Source organism: Leuciscus leuciscus, assembly GCF_965113295.1.
Source record: "Leuciscus leuciscus genome assembly, chromosome: 10".
NCBI classification, from domain to species: Eukaryota; Metazoa; Chordata; class Actinopteri; order Cypriniformes; family Leuciscidae; genus Leuciscus; species Leuciscus leuciscus.
Window position 1 is genome coordinate 15,034,252 of NC_138734.1, and position 15,218 is coordinate 15,049,469.

The 15,218-nt window shown below is 41.7% G+C and overlaps 1 protein-coding gene across 1 annotated transcript in view; it reads left to right on the forward strand.

The window, feature by feature from the left end:
* Nucleotides 1-10,661, forward strand: part of mafa (MAF bZIP transcription factor a) — a 170,681-nt gene extending 160,020 nt beyond the window's left edge. Inside the window, exon 3 of the mRNA XM_082183080.1 lies at nt 9,853-10,661. The gene's annotated coding sequence lies outside the window, so the exon portion shown is untranslated. The remainder of the gene's footprint in view (nt 1-9,852) is intronic.
* Nucleotides 10,662-15,218: the final 4,557 nt, after the last annotated feature.

Sequence of the window (15,218 nt, forward strand, 5' to 3'; positions counted from 1 at the left end):
GAAGCTGAGGTTGGCCCTAACATTCTGCTAAACATCTCCTTTTGTGTTCCACTGAAGATAGAAAGTCATACATGTTTGAAACAACATGAAGGTGAGGAAATGCTGACAGAATTGTTATTTCTTTTGGTTAGAGTCCCTCATAAAAGTTTGTCATGTGATAGCATCCATTGCATGTTCAGTAAGTTAAGCTTATACATTACAATGCCTGTTTAATAACATTGTTAAAATGTTCCTGTTTCAAAACGGGCAGTTTTGTCTGTTTTTTGGAAACGTTTTGAATGATTCCAATCTGGGAAAACTCATTGTTAAGTTGTAATTAAAGTACTTTTTAAACACTTTGGTCCCTGTAATGTTGTTAAGTTATTTTGTGTATTGTGTATTTGTGTAAGATCCTGTACTCTCTAATCACCTTAGTCTTGGTAATACACTGTGTTGTCAGGTTTGTGTGTTGTGTGTGTTCATGTACCATTAATCACACCGGTCCCTGTAATGTTGGATTGTGCAGTTGTGTATTGTGTTTAAGATCCAGTCCTCTTAAATCACCTTAGTCTTGGTAATACACTGTGTTGTCAGGTTTGTGTGTGTGTGTGTGGTCATGTACCAGTAAAACACATTTGTCCCTGTAATCCACTGAAATGACATATTTAGTGTATTGTAAAAAGAGTGTCCTCATAATCAGGTCGGGCCCCAAAAATCACAATTTTGTCATAGGCGGGAACATTTTAGGATGGGCGGGAATGTCCTTGTATACCACCAAAATATCATATGGTCATATTTTCTGTTCTGTTGTGTGTATAGAACATTTGAAGTCAGATTTGAGATCTGCAGGTTAAAACAAAATTTTTGATATTTGTATCATCACTGTAGGGCATTGGGAAAGGGGTGTCCCCATATACCACCACCAAACTTGTTTGGGCATCAGTGTCCTTCTATACCACAAAAACAAGTATGTGTGTGTGTGTGTGTGTGTGTGTGTGTGTGTGTGTGTGTGTGTGTGTGTTCATGCCCTCCTGCATTGATTGATTTGTATGGAACTTTTCTGTATGCTGAATGCTTGTTTTCTTAAAGTAGCAGTTACTGTACATACATGCCAAGCAGACATAATAGTTTTTGCCTAATGGCCCACCCACATGCAGGAAAGTGTGGGGAAGCATGAATCATCCAGCTGTAGCCTTCATCATTCCCAGCCCTGCCTTTTGGATACAACATGACTGAATTTAAAGCATGTACTGTTTAGACTGTAATCCTGTTCAGAATGACCATGATGATTCAAAACAAGCACTCTGTTAAATACATAAATACATGTTTTAGTAAATTTTTCTAAATGCCTAAAGGTAAGATAGACTATCTGAACAAAATCGTATACATTTTGTTCAATTAAGCGCCATTCAGTTTAGTCTGGATCAGCCAATAGAGGAATGAATTGAGAAAACGTCCCAGGTTACGTAAGTAACCATGGTTCCCTGAGAGGGGAACGAGACGCTTCGTCCCAGATGGCGCTTTGGGCAATGCCTTCAGCATGACTGTGTCGAAGCAAGTGTGAAACTAGTCCAATCTTGATTGGTGCTGCGTCACCTCGTGATGTGTGCCAGTATAAGGCGGAAGCTATAAAGGGAAGCCAGGCAACACAACAGCATCAGCTTTTGAAGCAAACCAAGGCATGCAGGAAGTATGGCAAGAGGACGCAGCATCTCGTTCCCCTCTCAGGGAACCATGGTTCCCTTATTGGTCAGTCACTTCTACGTACGTCGTGACTAGGGTTGGGTATTGGTTGGGTTTTATCCGATACCAGTACCTACTCGGTATTTTTCAAACGGTTCCGGTGCTTAAACGGTTCTTAAACCGGTACTTAAGAAAACGAAACCGCACACACTTTATCAAAAAAAATAATACCTGTGTGTGTTTTCTGAAAAAGATTTTCTGATTTCTGATAAAATTAAAAATTGTGCTGATGTAGCCGAAAACACTTAAGTTAAGATCAAAATTTTGTCTTCTCATATTATTTATATATATATATAAGTAGTCACACATACATGTATACTGCTGAATGCTCCAACTATATGAAATGCACAACGTCACATCTAAAGTCGCTCACGCACACACACACACGCAAACTCTACACACACAAGACGCGCGGAACTCTCTGCGCACATACTCATCTGAGACGCGAGCACACACACACACACAAACTCTCCGCGCACATACTCATGTGAGACGCGAGCATACACACACACACACACACACAAACTCGCGCACATACTCATCTGACACGCGAGCACACACACACACACACAAACTCGCGCACATACTCATCTGAGACGCGAGCACGCACACACAAACTCTCCGCGCACATACTCATATAGACGGCGCCTCATAAATAGATCGATCTCTGCAAAGTATTGAAGCGCGCGTCCGAGTGAAGAAAGTGCGGTGTGCGCAAGCCACAAGAGAAAACACTGTTCGCAGCAGCAACGAGCACTTTGATCACTTGATTTAAAAAACACAGTTCAGCGCTAGATCGTCTCTTATTTAACAAACGAACTAAATGAATGCTCTGCTGGTTAACTGGAGATGTTTTGTTATTGGATCATTCGTGCCGCGAGATGTTTTATAGGGGGCGGTGAAAAAAGTCAGGCACCGACATCAGGCACCGAAAGTTGAGTTCTTATTCGGTCTCGATACTATCGTTTATGTCAGAACCGGTTCCCTATTGGAACCGGGTTTCGGTACCCAACCCTAGTCGTGACCGACTGATAGGAATCTCGCTAGAGAGGCCAATCTACTTCGAGTGAAACTAAAACGAGCCAATACACATTAGCATGCAATCATTTGCATCAGCTGTTCAGCCTCGCAGCGCGGGTATATAATGAGTAGAAGGTGCGATTGCATTTCAGCTTTTTGCTTCGGCAAGCACTTCGATGCTCTCTACAAACTCCCAGGAGATTGTGAAACTTCGAGCCAGCTTTTTTCTCGAACCTCTCCACTTTGGTGATGTGTGATGGCACAGCAGCGCGAGCGGTCTTCTCTCTCTTTCTCTCTCTTTTTTCTTTTGACTTTTGGCAAACAAAAAGCTGTTGTCAAAGCTGGTAAGGTGTGCAGTGAGAGCTCTCAACAGCCGTTTTCACGGCTGGTAAGACCAGTGAGAGAGAAACAGTGCACAGACAGGTGCACATCCCTGTCTGTGTTCGCGGTGACCGTTCCCCTGCGTACCTCACCACCAGTGAGAGCAGTCCCTATAAGAGCTTACACAGATAGAGCACGTCTTAAAAAAATTTCTATCCATGTGCTCCTGGATGCGGTCGTTACCTGGGATTGCGGGATGGTCACGATCGCTGCCTCGTGTGTCTGGGCCTCGAACACACTAAGGCAGCCTTCGTGGATGAGTCAAGTACCCATTGTGGGAAGATGACCATCTCGGAGCTGCGGTCGAGACTCTGATTCCTGCTATGGGGTGATGTCCCCGTGCCTGCGCCTCGATCTAACCCTCCTCAGAGGGCTGCTTCGGGCTCTGACTTGGGAGACGTGAGGATCACGGTAAACGCGCTTCCTTCGGAGAACCAACCTCCTAGGAACCCTCATCCCTCTCACGCTTCGCAGCCAGCAGAGCCGCCATTGGGACGCGCTGAACCATCCTCGAGATGTGTAGCAGTCGATTCCTTTGGTGCTCCTCACGATGAACAGATGTCGATCGCTGTAACGGAGGGAGGGTCAGACTTCTCCGCGGACGACGACTCGGTGCCGTTACCTCCTTCGGGTGTGTCAACGGTGCCCGAGACGGACCCGGAGATGATGGCCATGCTTTCCCGGGCCGCCAACAGGATCGGGCTCATCTGGAACCCTCCACCGTGTCCCGAGCCCTCGAGGCTGGATGATTGATATCTCGGGGTGGCGCGGGCTGGTTCTCAGCAACCCACTCCAGTGCCTTTCTTCCCGGAGGTGCACGAGGAGCTCACGGAGACGTGGACGGCACCTTTTACTGCACCTCCTCCCTCACCACCCTTGATGGCGGGACGGCTAAGCGATATAAGCGTATCCCGCCAGTGGAGCAGGCCATAGCTGTGCCTTAACTCCACTTGGCGCGGAGAACCATGTCTTCCTTCCCGGGCTTGTAAGTACTCGTCCGACCTAACCGGCAAGGCTTACAAGGCCTGTAGGGAAGCCGCCTCTGCCGTGCATGCCATGGCGTTGCTGCAGGTCCATCAGGCCAAGGCACTGAAGGAACTGCACGAGGGTGGTCACGACCCACAAGTTCTCCAGGAACTTTGTGCCGCAACGGATCTCGTATGACGAAGGTCACCGCTCGGTCAGGGGGTCGTGCGATGTCCACATTGGTGGTCCAGGAACGCCATGTCTGGCTGTGTCTGGCCGACATGAGGGAGACCGACAAGCTCCGGTTCCTTAACTCCCCCGTGTCTCAGACCGACCTCTTCGGCGACGCAGTCGAGAACTTCGCCCAGCAGTTCTCTGATGTGCCCCTGCCAAGAAGGGCGGCAAAGCCAAGAACAAGCGGCCCAAGGACGGGCGACCCAGAGATGGACGGGACTGCTCTTCGGGAGACGGTGACCGCACCGCTTCCTCCCCTGGAAAAGGGCCGGGTGGAAAATCTTCAGTTTCCATTTATTTGTGTTCCGCCGCTGGCCTCAAAACCAGCGGTACCAAAATTCTCAATAAAAGAGCAGGTTCTTCCATCTTTGGCTTGCGGGTGGAGATCGCAGTCCTACTGGCAAAGAACGCGATAGAGCCGGTCCCTCCAGCCGATTTGAGGTCAGGGCATTACAGTCCCTACTTCATTGTACCCAAGAAAGGAGGTGGGTTACGACCGATCTTGGACCTGCGAGTTTTGAATGGGAGCCTCCACAAGCTACCGTTCAAAATGCTCACACAGAAACGCATTTTCGAATGCATCCGTCCCCAAGATTGGTTGGCAGCTATCGACCTGAAGGACGCGTACTTTCATATCTCGATTCTTCCTCAACACAGGCCGTTTCTGCGCTATGCATTCGAGCATATCAGTACAAGGTCCTGCCCTTCGGGCTCTCCCTGTCTCCCCGTGTCTTCACGAGTCACGGAGAGGGCCCTTATTACCATGAGAGAACAGGACGTTCGCATCCTCAACTATCTCGATGACTGGCTCATACTAGCACACTCTCAAGATCAGTTATGCGAACACAGGGACCTCATGCTCAGGCACCTCAGCCAGTTGGGTCTTCAGGTCAACTGGGAAAAGAGCAAACTCACCCCGTGTATGGTATGGAGTTGGATTCGGTCATTCGGTCATTCGGCCTCACAGAGCAACGCGCTGAGTCGGTGCTGAACTGCTTGAACACGTTCAAAAGCAGGACTGCGGTCCCACTGAAATTCTTTCAGAGGCTCCTGGGGCATATGGCAGCGGCAGAATTGGTAACCCTGCTCGGGCTGCTCCATATGAGACTTCTTCAGCACTGGCTTCACGGCTGAGTCCCGAGATGGGCGTGGCATCACGGCACTCACCGGGTGACAATCACACCGGTGGCCCCCAGACCTTCAGCCCGTGGTCAAACCCCTCGTTCCTGCGGGCAGGAGTCCCATTAGAACAGGTGTCCAGGCATGCTGTGGTATTCACAGATGCCTCTGCCACCGGCTGGGGTGCCACGTACAACGGGCATGCAGTGTCAGGGGTGTGGACGGGCCACGAACTGCATTGGCACATCAACTGCCTCGAGTTGCTAGCAGTACGTCTCGCTCTGAGCCACTTAAAGAGGCCCCTACAAGGCAGAGACGTGCTGGTCCGTACGGACAACACTGCGACCATTGCGTACATCAACCGACAAGGTGGTCTACGCTGAGGTCGCTTCGACCCATGTATGTCCCCGGTGTGCTCAACCGTGTGGCCGACGAGCTATCACGAGCTGTGCTCCCGGGAGAATGGTGACTTTACCCCCGCCTCACCCAGTTCAGGTACCGGACCTGGTTGAAACACTCATGCATCTAGCTGGCAGAGTGCCAAAACTTCAGCGGCGCCTTCAGCACCGTGCCTAAACACGGTCATGCCAACGCTGGACTAATATATCACAGGGAATGTTAATAATGAATCAACAAGGGTATATTGGTGCATATAACTTAATGAAGCAACAAGTGTACTGGTGCATACAACATCAGACCAGCTGTTACAAGCAGGTATACCTATAGAGCATCCAGAATAAATCCGCGGGACAAGCGAAGTGCACAAACACAATAATAGGGCAGACAGCTGAAACAACCACATACTGAAAAGATGCAGAACACAGAAGGTTGTGCAATAAATGCATTAGTCGTCTAGGTAGTCCAGAATGCGCTCACCACTGAGTCTAAAAGGGGAAAGCACTGAGTTTTTTGTGAACGTACGAGGAGCACGACACCTTCAAGCACGAATCTCGGGAAGCGCCTGTGATGAGGGCTATCTGAATGTGAAAGTATATGCGTCTTTCAGATGCACCTCTATAAACCAGTCCCCTTGTCGAATGTGCGCGAGGATCTGTTTTATCGTGATCATTTTGAACACGTGCTTAGTAAGTCTATGCCACTCGGTACCAATTGAAGATACTCTTTACCGCTATGGAGGTATTTTGTCATGTCTTATGTATTAATAATGCCATCAGAATGCAACCAAAGCACAGGATAGCAATAAGTAGATGGCTATAAGTAATTGTAAATCATACAAAATAAATGCCATGATCACTAGATTTTATACAGGTGTTACTATAATGATTTTGTTAATGGTGATCAGCAACCAAATATTGATAATGTGGAAGTTACTGCCTTTTGCCTGGGCATGAGTTCTCACTTTTTGCTGACAATACAAAGGCAGAGTACAGTAACTTTAAAATAGTGGTCAAAAGTCAAGTTTGAGCTCGATATTTTTTTTATGTAGATCATTTTCATTACTAAAACATCTAATTGCCAGATTTCCAGTGTCCTACCTTTAATTAATTTGGCGGGACAACTAAAAATCTTTAAAGTCATTTTTCTCAGTTCCACATTCTAGCGAGTTAAAGGGTTAGTTCACCCAAAAATGAAAATTCTGTCAGTAATTACTCACCCTCATGTTGTTCCAACCCCGTAAGACTTTCGTTCATCTTCGGAACACAAATTAAGATATTTTTTATTAAATCTGAGAGCGGGATCACTCCTCCATAGGCTTCTATGGGATCGAAACTTGCCAGCCCAGAAAAGTTAGTAAAGACATCGTTAAAATAGTCTAAGTGACTACAGTGGCTCAACCATAAGTTTATCAAGCGACGAGAATACTTTTTGTGCGCAACAAACAAACAAAAATAACGACTTTATTCAACTATTCATTTTCTTCTGTGTGGGCCTGAGTGAATTCACGTAGTGTAACAGCGCAGCGCTTCTTTGTTGTACGTCACCTCGTAGGCTCACTATTGGCCGATGCTGGTCATGTGTGTGATCTTGTGTGTCCCCACCCGTGATGTAACGAGGGCAAGGATGCACACACAATCTAAACTGCTGAATATTCGCCATTTCTTTTTTATATTTTTCAACAAGGACAGACAACAACAAATAAGACAGACAGTATCAAAGCGCTTGCTGAAGACAAAAAGTTTAACGCCGTTGTGTTGCCAGATTCACTTTATAGCTTCTGTCTTACGCCAGCACAGGTCACGAGGTGTGGCAGCACCAATCAAGATTGGACTAGTGCACATGTGCTTCAGACGCAGTCAGGAAGGTGTTCCCCAAAGCGCAGTGTTGTAATGTAACGGAGTACAAATACTTTGTTACTGTACTTAAGTAGAAATTTCACGTATCTGTACTTTACTTCGCTATTTAAATTTATGTCAACTTTCACTTTTACTCCACTACATTTCCTAGATAAAATGTATACTTTTACTCCGATATATTTCCACTAAGCATCTTCGTTACTCGTTACTACAAAATAAAATCAGAAGAAATGTGTGCGACTGCAATAAGGGAGGTTTGGCGAATCACTGCTTCTAGATTGCATTACGCACGCTCCGCACGGCGCGCGCTCCAGTGTAATGCTTGTTTGTTGCCATGCCAAAGGAGGAGGAAGCACAACTGAAACCGCCATGGAAGCACGAGCACCGATATCTATGCGAGCACCTACCTTTTGATTTAATTCAACAGAGAACTCTCAAAGACATGTCCATAATACTGAAACACGCTTAACTGTTTTTGGTATAGCATAACTGCCGGGCCGAATATTTCCTCAGGTAGGCTAATGTTAGACTGAGAAATATTTTTTGAGAACTGCTACGTTAATCAGTGGCAGGTTAGAAAGAAAGTGTTAAGGGCTATTCACGTCTTTAAAAGCATCATACGTTTTGTCAAACTTGAGATTTCCTTTTATGTTAATTAACTCAAAACTCAGTGGTTATAGGATAATGTTGGGCTAATGTTGCTGTGTGTGTGTGTGAGATGGTGACCTGGGGAGTAAGCCCTACAAATGCTTATACCACATGACCAAAATATTCTCCCTACCATCAGGTCATTTTTTTTATTTTTTTTTATTTTTTTTTAAAGAAATAGGTTATGATTTATTTTTCATTTTTACCTGAAGTTCATACAAAAGTGAAATTTCTGTTTCAGTTTTTTTTTTCTTTGATGTCAGCTCTAAAAATATGCTGTTTGTTCTTTGAACTTAAGAGAATTGTGCCTAAAAAGACCTGGAAAAGACTGTGATTTTCATTTGATGAGTGAGATTAAGAAGATATGGGAAGTTGGAACCCTGAATATGCTTTACTATAAGAAAGCCACAATAAAGTTCACAAACCCAAAGTTCTAACCGCTTGCTTTAAAAAAAAAAACTTTTTACTTTTACTTCAATTACTTAAGTACATTAAATATCAGAAAATTACTTTTGATACTTAAGTTCAGTATATATCAGATACTTTAAGACTTTTACTTAAGTAATATTCTAAAAGGTAACTTTCACTTCTACCAAAGTCTTTTTCTAGTACGATACTTGTACTTTTACTCAAGTATTGCTTTCTAGTACTTTATACAACACTGCCAAAGCGTCAGCTGAAAAAGGGAACTGACAAACATTCTGTAAATATGTCTTGCTGGTTTGTTTGTTTGTTTGTTTTTACTTATGTCTTTAAGCATCAGGGAAGGCACTGCCATTCAACAGCTCAACTTAAAAGTATTAAACAGCTGGGTTCCTGGTGATTCACTTTTTCTTTTTTCTTTTTTTTATGAACAAAAAACACCATTTGCAGTTCATTCTTAGTCTTAATTTTAAACCCTGTCTATCAGTATGATTTATTTAAGGGGAAAAAAGCATCCCAACTGACTAAAAATGATGTCTTAATTGTAAAAATAAAAGTTGCTAAAATGACAAAGTGAGAAGTTCATTGCGTTTTTGGAATAATGCTGATAATTATTATTTATTTATTTATTTATTTTTAAATAGAAGTGGAAGAAAATATATTGTAACAATATTCCCATATTATTAAAATGCATGTGTAGGTTTGGCATTCACAATGGTTAAATGTTTTTTTAGTTTCTTTTTGGAGGGGTGTTTGTGAAGAACTTCAGGTAGTAGACATTAGAGGTGATGAGCATTCTCCAGTGGCATGGATTTAATTGAATCTGAAAATGGTCTTACCCCAAGCGGCGACCGCTGTCGTTACTAATCTAGGTGTGGATGATGGCAGACTCACACTCGCAGGGTGGTCACCCTACTTTTTGGTTTCTTCTGGACAAACAACCTCCCAAACAGCCATGACTCACTTTACATCACTGGCTTCAGAGAGTGTCTCCTGTGTCCCACATGCACACAACCAATTACTCATCTATGTCTCTTTCTTTCTTCTACCTCCTTTCTATTTTCCTTACTTTCTTTCACTGCAGATATCACAGTGGCAGTTGACGTGATGACTCCCAGCACAAGGCCTTCCACAAAGCACAAGACCTCAAACTCTCTGAAGACGATGCAACGAGAATCGAATCCATAATTCCCCCTTTTCCCCTGGCACTGTTCTTAACCGAATCCTTTGATAGATCATTTTCCTCGGATTGCACCTACAGCTTCTTTTTTCTACAAATAAACATATCAAACGGAAGAAAAAATGGAAAAGTGATAACAAGACTTAAATCAGAAGACAGCTAACCTTGTGGAAAGGATGTTATCCTGCTGCTGGAAACACTCTTTTCTTTTCAGGTGAAAAACATCAGTGCATGTTATTGTTAGTACATCAGCAGACATCGCTTCATGGCCACACTCAGCATCTTTGTGGGTGACTTTCTTCCAACATTGTAATTATGCAACCAGGTATATATGTGTTTTTGTTTTGTTTTTTGTTTTATCATGAGTAATTGTGTTTTCAGCTAGTCTCAAGCCATCATTTCAAATAATTTAGAAATAAAAAGTTAAAAGAAAGCATTATAACTAAAAAATATGTTACAAATCTGGCAAGGATTAAAACATTTTTTATTTTTTTCTCAAATAATTTCCTTATCAAACCCAATCAAGTTATGTTGATACCAATTATTTTAATTTAAACAGTAAAAACTTGTAAATCTATACAGATACAACGAAATGGATCAAATGAATGAAGATTCCTCTCATTCAAACTAAGTAATTTAATTTTTGAGAGTAAGGATTTGCTATACACACACCAATAGATGACTGGCCATTATCACTAAAATATGTCCTACCTAAATCATGTTACTACAAGCTGTATAAACCACAGGAAATTTGGCAATAAGTGTCTAAATCTGTGGTACATATCTGCTAAATTAATAAACTTTAACAATTCAGTTACTTATATAATATATTACAGAGTTTATACAATCTCGACTGGTTCAGTTGAATTTATTATAGGTGTACAATACAGACACCTTCCCTTCTGAAGTGTTTTTTTTTCTTTCTTTTTTTTCTTGTCTCTCATCTCTCTGCATGTGAAAAGTTAGAGAGCTTTTAACTATGTGTGGCCCTCCATGACTCTATGACTGACCAATTAACCTGCATTAGTAGGATGTGGATGATTTTGAACCTCTTGGAAGGAAAATCCTTCAAAAATAATCTGAATTCATTAATCTCTGGGACAGTGGCTGATGCCTGACCTGGTGAATGGATGAACAGCCTTGCCTTTCTGAGTTTAAGCACTGCAGCCCACTTTTGTAAGGGATAGATTGGAGTATACACAAGCATAACAAAAACTCGGCTGGTTCTGCAGACATGCTGTGTTTGAAGACGCATGAAGTGCACGCAAACACGTAGACAACTTTCTGAGGATCTTCATCATCACCAACACCTTTTACCTTTTTGTGAACTGTGTATCTTTCAGAGACCAACCCAGCCAATGCACTAACATGTGTCCACACACCACACAAATTTACACTTTGACTGAACTGATAATGCTTTGGCTGGAACCACAGCTTACTAAAGAGATAGGAGAGTGGAAACAAAGAGTTTAGGTTGTGTACATAATGTAAAACTACTATCAATAGTAATCTGCATGCTGATGCATAGCTAAAAGAGTACTGAAAGATTGGTCAAAGGCAAAAACTACATTTTAGATTAAGAAGTTTTAAAAAATTGTAAAATTATAACCAGTGGCAGTTTTTTTCTATATATATATGTCACCTCTGTTTTTATTTTCCAAGTTAAGAATGCATTCTTCATTGAAGACTTCAGATAAAACCAACTAGCAGTCTAAAAATCATTTTATGTATTTTATGAATAATCAGTTTATGTAGCTCCTAGCAGCACATACGGAAAATGTAAAGTGGGGCAGTCCAATTAAACAGCAGCACACAGAATGGTGCGGGGCAGCTTGCCAAAAGTCATCTATTTTACTGGTGTCATAAGGGATTTATACATTTCAGTGAGTCACTTACTAGTGACAATTAGTGCGCTTTGAGAGCGAGTGCTCAAACAGTTGCCCCACAGTAAATGAACAGACTGGAAGTGTTCTAATTCACAGCTTTGACCTTTATCTAAATCATAACAACATCTATGATCCACACCTGTACCTTAGAGATGTACAGATTGCAGATTAATACTGCCCTATTTTTGACCTTTAAAAGATTCAAAATCCATATTCCTATGATGACAAAATTCATCAAATATCACACATCTCTCTTGTTTGCTCAACAAAAAATATCATCAAATCATATCAATAGTATGAATATGCAGTTTTACAAAATTTATACAGATTTATTTTTTTATTTTTATATGAATTTTATTTTATTATGTTTTATGTTTATCTATATTAGCTTAATGACCGCTCAATCCATGGCATCATAAATAATATGTTCAAGGAGTGCTCTTTAATTGAATAATATATTTTACCAGGCTTTCTGGTAAAATACCAAGCAGTCCAAAAATTAAAAGGAAGAAAAAATCTCTGCACTTAAAGATTATTTTTTTATTACTATTATTTAGTATTGATTTCTCAAAGAGTGCAGTCAAAATGTGCTGCGCCGAGCTGTAGCTAAACATTACGTAAACAGACAGACTACATAATGGTATTGTTCACTGTGCAAACAATAGGCTGTTAGTGTAATTAAAGGTCAAGAAATATTACTCTATACCCCAAGCTGAAGCAGATTAAAATGATGGATATCCTGATGGTAGGGAGGGAATTCTAGGTGTGTTGTCCCATTTCAGATTTACCTCCCCCATTCTCCATGCTCTCTCTATCACTGCACGAGCCCAGATCACCCTTTGTACACTCATACACAAACATGCACGGCCCCTCCATTTAATCAAGTGCTGGGCCACTCCTCTCTCCTTCACAGACATGCAAGCTGTCAGGACAGAGCAGCTCATTAATCTCCAGCCGGGAAAGCTAGAGCGAGTGGGGGAAAGAAGTATTGGCTGAGAATGTTTTGGGGTTTTTTTAAGGGTCAAGGTAATAAGGGCTATCCCAATGGTAAGAAAAGATGATAAAATAAGAACAAGATTTTACTTTATTGTATTACTCTTTATCCTTGAACATGCAAAAAAATAGCTAAGTTTGACCTACCCTACGGCACAAAAATGGTTGTGTTTTTTATTGGAATCTGTGGTCTACAGAAAGCCCTCCAGATTTCCTCTGAGTTTTAAAAAGAAAAACAATGCTAAAAATTCTGCACTCCTTATGTGTCCCTTTGTTAAATATTTGTGTAATTACATAATAGCCTTTAAGGCTTTAATCATAACAAGCTGTGCCATACAGGTCATTAGCAGTTATAGCATGTATTGTGTTATTATAGGAAGATGGGGATTAGCTACTGTATTATAGAGCATACTTTTAGCAGGTGAAACAGCAAACTGTGGCTCCACATACAGTACAACTCACTAAGAGGAATGTAAATTGGTCAAATTAGCCATTGTGTCCTATTGCTTGGATTAGTCACCCCAGGCTCCTAAATTATTGAATTGATGAGAGGTGGAAAATAACTATTGTGTCTTATTGCTATGGAGATTTGCACCATCATCACTTGACCAGTTTGAAATCAGCTAGCTAGTTTACCCATGAAATGCTTTGTTGGTCCTGCTGGGGCTGAGACTTTTATTTAATTAATTTTTAAGTAACCACACAATATTGAACAAAATTGTCTTTTATTGTGGATATGTATAATATGACATTGTAAGTGTGACCTATAAAATGAATAACGGATATCATCTGTATTATTGTTAGAGATAAGTTTCAGATTGCATGAATGTGATCTGACGTGTTCAAAATTCTCTCTAATCACAGAGGCATGTACGTGCTCATGCCATTTTCGTCTGAGAAGTGGATTTGTGGGGTAAGCCTTTATATCTTTTAGTTTGAGTTAGAACTGTAAAGATTAGGGGCTGCCTGGAAGCAGACATGGTTTAGGTGTGGGTTCAGGAGGTCAAATGGATTACTCTTGCAGACCACTCTGTAATTCCAACCCCTCCGTGGCGCCAGATCCTTCTCAATCTCCTCTCTAAATCAACATACCCAAAACCTCCATCCATGCAAGCAGTCATCTCCACACATCACTCAAGTGTCATGGACGACTTGTGCTTCATTCCTTCATTTTAAGGGAAATTCTGCTGAATGGATTTGAATGTGGTAATTTGTTAAACAAAATAAACAATAACTACAACAATAATAATAAATAAACATGCATGAGGAGAGGGACAGAGATGTAATAGCTTTGTGAACATGGTTCCTGAATAAGGAGGGACAACTGGAAATTTGTATCCGAGTCTGAGGGCATGGACCCATGATGACGAATTTGTACCAGACCCAAACATGTCTAACTGCTGTCCTGTTTGTGAATAAGTATTTTGATTTTACTGAAGTCTGCAGAGCTTTCTGTAGGAGCAAGTAACACTTTTTATAAAACAACTAATTTCTCAGACTTTAATTTAGGTCATCCTTTCTACCTGTCCTGCCCCCAAAAAGAAATATCTGAGAAATATCAAGATCCTGTAAAGTAAACTGATGGGAGCAATAAATTGTCTGGAGACAGGTGGATTTCAGCTTGTGCCGTTTCAGTAAGCAGTCTGACACCTTAATTTAGTTGATGTGCACCAGTGCCTGTTCATTGAGAGATGAGCCATTTCCTTTGGCATAAAGAAGAGGATGTCTTATGCTATAAAGCTACTCAGCACAACACTTCTTCATGACAAAGGAAAAGACACAAAATAAAATGTTTACTATTCCTTTTTCATCATAACTTTGTCCAGACCAGATCAGTTGATTTCCTTGAAATTAGCATGTTTCTGCATTATCTGTGTGGTTAACCATGAAGAAAAGCATGTGGTCTCCAAATGTGAACCTAAGCTTTCTGAATCATGAACAAAGGTCACAGGTGAAGGTGTGAAGCACACTTCAGTGCCTAGTTGAGTGGTCAGTGAATCATTTTGAATACAAGTTACTAGGCATTTGCTAGGCTTCCTTTTTTTCTCAATAAAATAAAATAAAATAAAATAAAATATAGGAATTATTCAAATTCAAAGGGGTTCAAATAAAAATCAAGGTCAAACTATAATTTTCATTTTTTAAGTACTGCCACTTGGGCACAATTAAAAAATATTGCTCCTGTTGTAAAGCTGTCTCTACAGGGGCTTGCTCTTTCAGCCAAGGTTAATTAGTGCTTCCCCATTATTCCAATGTTAGTGTTAAAAGTGTATATTACACAAAGGCCTGTAGCCTGGCTTTGATGAGGCATAGATGGGCGTAGGTCATATCCTGAGGGTAATGTTAGCTGGGAAATAGCCATTGTGTCATATTGGTTCGGAGCACCTAGAC